The sequence below is a fragment of the Hydra viridissima genome, unplaced genomic scaffold (genome assembly GCF_058129835.1).
Source record: "Hydra viridissima isolate aposymbiotic clone 2 unplaced genomic scaffold, HvirCarnegie_v1 scaffold_7, whole genome shotgun sequence".
In the NCBI taxonomy this organism is placed as follows: Eukaryota; Metazoa; Cnidaria; class Hydrozoa; order Anthoathecata; family Hydridae; genus Hydra; species Hydra viridissima.
Window position 1 is genome coordinate 13574588 of NW_028324306.1, and position 8059 is coordinate 13582646.

The 8059-nt window shown below is 32.4% G+C and overlaps 2 pseudogenes; one reads left to right on the top strand and one right to left on the bottom strand.

The window, feature by feature from the left end:
- The first annotated feature begins 297 nt into the window (after positions 1-297).
- On the top strand, positions 298-1044 carry LOC149886217 (uncharacterized; annotated as a pseudogene).
- Positions 1045-4180: 3136 nt separating this feature from the next.
- On the bottom strand, positions 4181-5184 carry LOC149886218 (uncharacterized; annotated as a pseudogene).
- Positions 5185-8059: the final 2875 nt, after the last annotated feature.

The following is an 8059-nucleotide window of genomic DNA, read 5'->3' on the forward strand; positions in this document are numbered from 1 at the left end:
TTAAATGCTATGTTAAATTTATATTTGTCTACATGGTTATCTTGAGATGCACGCTAAAGTTTAAAAATTGTGAAAATCTAGCTTTTTGGCTCCATTTTTTTTTTATTTAAAAAACGTAGCGCTCAATAACATTAATATTTTCTCAGCATTTGTGTTTGTACCTCCATCTGGTGAATCAATTTGAAGTATTGCATATGGCTGACAACAACATTGAATAAATATTATATATTCTATCAGTTATTATAAATATAATACAGTTTTGGAATATCAAGGATACATATTCAACAAAATAAGAAAATGCCGACTCAGACTCGAAATCAGAACATTTGTCCTGTATTTGGCAAAACTAAACGGATGAGTAAAAACGTTTTACCACCATACGGGGATATTTTTAATTACTTTATGTTAGTGCGACAAGAACTGATTGATGGGCAAGCGAAAGAAGCAACAGTTAATGTAACTTCCAACAAAGTATGTAAAGATCTTGTGCAAATTTGGCACAGAGGATCAATACCAGTTATATCACCTCAGCAAAAAGTGGTGAAAATAAAAGATTATCATGACAAATTCAGGACACTAATGAAATCTTATAAACAAAGATCCAAAGATTCAAATTATCTGCATAAAATTGAATTATTCAAGAAAGACTCGGATCGTTAGTTTGATATTGCAGCGTGTAAGTGTAAAGATCTGTCAACGTGCACCTGTGAAAAGATTCGTAAAGTTCCAATCAATGAAAGAGTATTCCTTGTCGATCAACGAAATGAAAGAATAATGATGATAGGCAATGTTGACATTAAAACAACAAAACAACAAGAACGGAAGCTGAAGAGAAAACATACAGATGCATCAAGAGTGTTGAATTTTAAGTGTGCAACCAGCCCGAGTGCAGGAAGTTGTGTTTTGCAACAATATTACAGTTCTGATGAATGTGATGATGCTTCTGATTCAGTTATGTTGGAACATTCATATGACGAAGAAACTGAACCTATAACAGTGCCACTACAAGCTGATACATGTTCGCCAAAAACAAACTCTCCTTAGCGTCAGCTGTTCCGGTTGATTTTGGTATTATTAATAAACAAGATTTGTTTGTGGTAATTGATCCAAGCAAAATTCGTCGAGAAAGACAGAAAAATAGGAAAAGTTTACAAACTGATGCAATAAAAAAAGTTGAAGGGTTGTATTTCGATGGCCGAAAAGACAAAACCAGAAATCAAATTATGAAAGGTGATAAACTTCATCCAGTAACAGAAACAGAAGAGCTCATTGTGTTAATAAAAGAACCTGATTCGCAATACCTGGGACATACTAAAACATCAGAAGGAACATCGCTAAATTTAACAAATAAAATTGTGAAATTTTTAGATAAAAAGGAGATTGATACAAGCACATTTGTAGCAATAGGTTGTGATGCTACCAATGTTAACACTGGATGTTGAGGTGGCGTTATTAGACTGATTGATGTACATTTTAAGAAGTCGATGCACTGGTTTTTATGTTTACTACACATGAATGAATTACCGCTCAGGCATCTCATGATACATCTAGATGGCGTAACACATGGACCAAATTCGTTTTCTGGCCCAATCGGAAAACAGTTAAAAGAATGCGACATGCCAGTAGTAACCTTTCAACCCATTGAAGGTAATGTTTTGCCAAACATTGATCCAAACGAAATGAGCACAGATCAGAAGTACCTACTTGAAATATGTCAAGCAATCAATAGTGGCCAATGCAGTAGCGATTTGGGCAACCGTAAACCAGGACCTATGTGCCATTCTCGCTGGTTAACAACCGCCAATCGGATTCTTCGATTGTATATTTTAGAAGAATGTCCAGACAAACACTTGATAACACTTGTAATATACATAGTAAAAGTGTATGCACCTGTATGGTTTGAAAGAAAGTCAAAACCGTCATTTACAGATGGGAGTCGTCATCTTTTTCAGATGATTCATTATACCAGATACTTGTCTACGAATCTAAAGAGAATTGTTGATCCAGTAATACAAAGAAATTCTTATTTTGGTCATCTTGAAAACTTGCTGATAGCAATGGCAGCAGACAAAAGACCACACATTCGTCAACTAACTTTAAGGCATGTGCTTGCGGCAAGATCCAGCAGCAATGAAATAGATACTGAACCTAGAGTGTTTAAGGTGCCGTTGCTAAACTTTGAATCAAAAGATTACTCAGAAATAATCAGTTTGTCATGAAACAAACGCACAGAACCGCCGATGTTTCGATCCTTTCCATCCAATCAACTTGAAGAAAACATTCAATCTTCAGAAATGTTACAATTTCAATCATTTCCACGCCACACACAGGCCGTTGAACGGGGGATTAAGCTCGTAACAGAAGCGTGTACTGTCGTGTGTGAACCCCAGCGTGACGGTTTCATTCGTGCACGAATAGAATGACGTTCATCCATGAAAGTGTTCAATACAAAGTCAGATTTTGGTTTAATCAAATAACTGTTTATGACTGTTTGACGTTGGTAACATTAAAACAAAGAATTCAAGAGTTAGGACTGTAACTAAACAAAAGGACAAAACTGTAATAGTTCTACCACTGCATTTTTTTAACTTTTAAAATTGTGTAGTTTTAAACTACTATGAAAATGTTGATTTTAAAAGTATTAAGGTATTAAAACTGATTTTATTTTCAAACTTAATTATATAATTATAACTTAATTACATAAATCTATTATGGAAAATGGTGTGAAGAACTACTTGTTGCATGCATATTGCATAATGCATGATTGCATATTGCACATATTGCATACAATGCATACAATGCTATACATTATACGTATAGCGTCACCTAATATTATTTGTTAAACTTAATTGAAGAAAGAAATAGAAAAATTAGAAAAATGCCAATATTTGGTGTATTTAAAATACTTGGGGGCAACTGAAATTCATACTTTTTACAAACAATATATGTGCATAACAAACAATATATGTGCATAAGGGTACAGCGAGAATTTTTTCTTCTTCTAAAAGCTTAAGAAAAGGTGTATTCTTATGTAAAATCAAATTTTAAATAGGGTTTCCTTAAAAAAATCTTTGATCGGAAAAAGTTTTGATACCCAAATTTTCACTTTTAGAAATTGCAAATTTAGTAAAATCTTATTTGTCACATTTGTCCTTTATTATGTTTTACATGTCCTTCTTTTTCATTGCGATGAAATATTAAATGCAAATAATGTTTCTAGACCAATTGCAAGTTTTTTTGATACTTGTTTCAAAGTCATTATCTTGCATGAATCCTACCAGCAATGCAGATTCTGGACATTTCAGGGGAAAGGGTCTTCAATTTTCAATGAGGTTTCAATGATTAACAAATTTGCTTATAACAGTTGTTTTTTTTGTTTCATTAGAAACAAAGGTGGTGTCAGTGATGCGGTTTCCCCAAAAAACAGGAGGTCTATCCCATCTTACTTAAATAATATTTTGATAACACTACTATAACACTATTAAAAAAACAATAAATAAAATAACATATCTTTCAAATCTCTTGACATTGAAAATTTATTAAAATTTCTTTCTTTGTTTTAAAAACAGGTAGCAACTCTCTATGTTGAGCTCTAGCTCTAATATATCCATCTCTTGCATCTGGTCCAACTACTGACATGGATGGTACTGTCACTTGTTTTACAGCACGCTCGGTACTTTGAGTATGAATTTTAACAGAAGGAGTTATTAGAGGTGTCAATCTTAGCAATACCAACTTATCTTTAGTGAGCGAACAAGTAAAAACAGGTTCTTGTACTACACCATTTTCCCATTTGACTAGCTCTTGAAGAGTAGTTGCTTCAAAGTTCAGTTTAGGTATTTTTCTTGGTCTGATTCACATGTCTCCAAGGATATTATCACCCCTTTGTTCCAAAATTCGATCAACTGCAATGTTGCGGTCTTCTGCATTATTACTAGGTAATAAAGAGATTAATAAACTTTCATGGTTCGCATACCAAGCGCCTAACTAGATGTAGGGAGTCACAATTTCTCTTACTATAACAGGTTGATTTCTAAGAATTCTCAATTGAGACAGAATGTGATTGGAAGCATCTTCAAGTCTGTCTTTAACTTTAATGTCAAAAAAAAATTTAAAGTAAAATTGTAAACAAAATAATACAAGTAACTCAATATTTTTCAAATTCTGATCAGTTAAGTCATGTTTCCTTGTCCACATAAAGACTATTCTCATGCCAGTAGTGAGCCATCTGGCATGACTTAAGGGGCCACATTGAATTTCTCTAAGATTAGGTGGCAATACACCGATCTTAACTGCTTTACATAACTTGTAGGTTTGTTTTTGATCTGTTGACATATTTTTTAGTATTGTTTCTGGAATGTCAACAAAGCTCTCTCCCTCTGGAAGAGCTTTAAATTGAGGATTGTACTCCATTTTATTAACATCAGCAAGATATTTTCCCACAGGACCTACAAAGCCAGTACTACATGATGTTAGTCCATCAATTCCTTCTATTAGGTGACGCAAAAATAACTCATTTGAATGAAGCATGCATATGGCCCAGTGACATTTGTGACCTAACATCTTTTCAAGATGTGTTATAGCACCACCTTTCCAGCCAGTGTTAATTGAAGTACTATCAACTCCAAGTACTAAACATGATTCAGTAAGATTATATTGTTGCAGCAAATTATAAACACCTTCAGCAATCTTTTTAGCTGGCTTATCTGAATGAGTATGTGCATTTGGAGTAAAATGACCAAGATATCGACCACCAGGTTCTATAGTCACAGTAATGTGTTGCTCTTTGATGATAATAGGATGTAGTTGTCCATTTGAATCATTTATCATCGCTCTTGTTGAATCTTTTCTTCCATCAAAGTAAATGCCAATATTATCTGCTTTTGGAAGATTAAAATTGTCATTATTCTTTGCTACTACCATGATTTTTTTCTTGCTCTCGTCAACTTAGAAGGATCACAAGCAAGGTAAGAGTATTCAGGGGTGAGAAATCCTGCTTCAATTAAATCTTGCAGATAACTTGTAGCAATTGCTGCAGTTGCGGCAGGTGAAATCCCAAACCTATAAAATAAAACTAGTTTATGTTTATTTTTATTAATTCATCATCCAAACTTTTGCTGCTCAACAAAATAATAATCTATATGATTCCCTTATACTAGCCATTGCTGTGTTTTTTACTGACATAGTGTTTTTTCTTGACTTCTTTTCTAAAAATCGTGTTACAAGGAAAGCATAGACACCCAATTTATCCTTTAGAAGCCTTTCAACCAACAATTTAGTTTCATTGTCTTGTTTTAAAGTAAAGTTACCATTAACTGGATTATAGTTGTCATTGAGAGAAATATTAGGAGAAATATTTTTTTGATATTATTCATATAATTCTACATCTTGTTTTTCTGTGACCTAAAACCAAACTCTTACAAATATTATTTTTGTTTTATATATGTGTGTGTGTGTGTGTGTGTGTGTGTGTGTGTGTGTGTGTGTGTGTGTGTGTGTGTGTGTGTGTGTGTGTGTGTGTGTGTGTATATATATATATAATTTGCTATATAAACAAAGAAAATATTTACTATTATGAAATTATATTTACCTCAAAGGATGCTTGATCATCTTATAGTTTTTTCATTCTTTTCTCATAAGCTTTTTCGTCACTGATTTTTCTCTTATACTTTTTTCTAAGTTTCTTTGTCTCAATCTTATCAGCATGTCCCATTTGCATGTCAGACTTTTCACCTGTCTTATTTCTTTGACTGTATAACCACCTGAGCTCCATAGTTGGAATTTTTTTAGAAAAAATACAGGTGCAATTTATATGTGCTTTACTTTTACAATTTTGGGGGAAGAACACCCAGACATATCATGTTCACACAGAAGAATCTTATGAGGACATGTTTTGAGGTCCATTAGCTTATCTAACTTCAATATAAGTTCTTCTTTTACTTTTGCCTTAGTTCTTCCCCATGCAACGTTTTCTACTTTCTTCCAAAGGGTTTTAATTCTATAATAAAGTGATTTCTCACTCATTTTCTCAATAATAACTGGCTGTTGAAACTTAACATTTGCTTTTCTCCATTGAGCAAGAACAAATGGAATCAGATCGCTAGCAAGATCTTTGTTAGAATATTTATTATGGTGTAGCTTGCATGTCATGCTTTTTTGTTCTTTTAGTAAAATCCCTTTTTGAATAACTGCTCTGTTTGTAGGCAGCTCACTAGGAATAAAATCTTTTCCAGGTCCAATAAAATCTGAAATTGCAGTGGTGGATGATCTAGTCTTAACTTTCGACATTTATGAATATCTCGATTAAATAACTAATAATGAATAAAATAGTAACAAACTTCGATCTTGTATAAAGCTTTTATACAGCGGAGAGCGAAGTAAAGATATCTTTTAAAATTAATTTGGCGCTGCGCTTACTAGGAGAGTTTATTACATAAAAACGGATTTTGTTTATTTTGTAATAATTTAAGTTTTTTTCATTTTAATAATCTGTAAATATGAAAATTTGGGTATCAAGACGTTTTCTGATCAAAAAGTGGTCCATAACAAATCTACCTTGAAATTTAATTTTACATAGGAATACACCTTTTCTTAAGCTGGAAATTTATTTTTTTCAAAAACAAATAAATCTCACTGTACCCTAATGTGCATAACAAAAGCATAACAAAATTTAAATATATATATATATATTTCTTTCAAATATCATATTTTACAAAACAATATTAACTTTAAAAATTTTTGGGGCATCTCAAGATGATACCCTAAAGAACTAATATTTTAATACAGTGCTTTTAGTATCAGTACACAACTTTTGCACACCCAGGCTAACCAAATCTATAAAAAAAAATTTTTTCACTGCTGCCTATTCAGTAAATACCTGTGAGCATTTAAAGCAACATGAATTATTACATGCCACTTTTGGTTGCTTTGCTGGTCTTTCAATTCCTTTCCTTGATTTATGAGGTAAACATTTTTTGAGTTTACCTTTTTCTACATTGACCGACCAACTATCTGGACGAGGTATTGTCCATCGAGTACGTTTGAGAGTACGAGCAATTTGAATTTCAACATTATCAAGTGTATTTTCAACTGTAACTGTCTCTCTGTTGCCATTTGCATTGGAAGTTCGGTCGCTGTGTACGATAACATCATTGTTTATAATAACTTCGCTTGATTCATTGTCCTCATTAACCACAGAAATCTGAATATTATTAGGGACAAGATCCGCACCATTTTCGCTCTCATGTAGTGTGCCTTCACTAAGGAGTGCTTCATTACTCTGATATTGAATAATATAATTATGAATTCATAATATTTCAACAAAATGTACTAATTACAATAGTGTAAAAACGATTTTGATGTGAAAAAAAAAAAAAAAAAAAAAAAAAAGATATATATTTATAATGAATCTCCTTACTTTAATTTGATTTGTAATTGTTAAGTTATGATTTTCACCTGATTGGAATTTGAGTATTAATTTGGTACAAAATTTACCACAAAACCGTCATTATTACTGCAATCACAGTAGTCCATAATAATAGTATTACAATCCTCGAATTATGTAATTTCACTAGTATCCATTTTCGGAGTTGTAAACGAAATTGTCATTATAAAAATTCTAAAAATTATGCACCAATAATTAAATAAGCTCACAATAATACTGGGGCAAAAGGATTGAGATTTTCTTCATTATAAAACAAAAATACTCACATAAGATGTCGTGGATTGGTAGCAAGAACCATCATTTTCGGAACACGTTTTTTTCACAAGATTCACCATTTTTAGTGTCCTTTACTACTATAAAAGGAGAGTTCTGGGACAAAACCATTTTTCATCTCCGTTATGAATTTTTTGTATAATCGCGGGATTGAAAATTTTCTGAGCCAAAAATGATTTTTTGTATAATTGCGGGTTGAAAAATTTTTTTCTGAGATGAAAATTTTTGACAAGGGTGAGGGGTGGCGAAGATGACGATGACGATGAAAATGACGGGAAAACGTTTTTTCATGACGTGATAAACACGCGTAATGAAAAAAAAAGCTTTAATATTTGTAAAGGT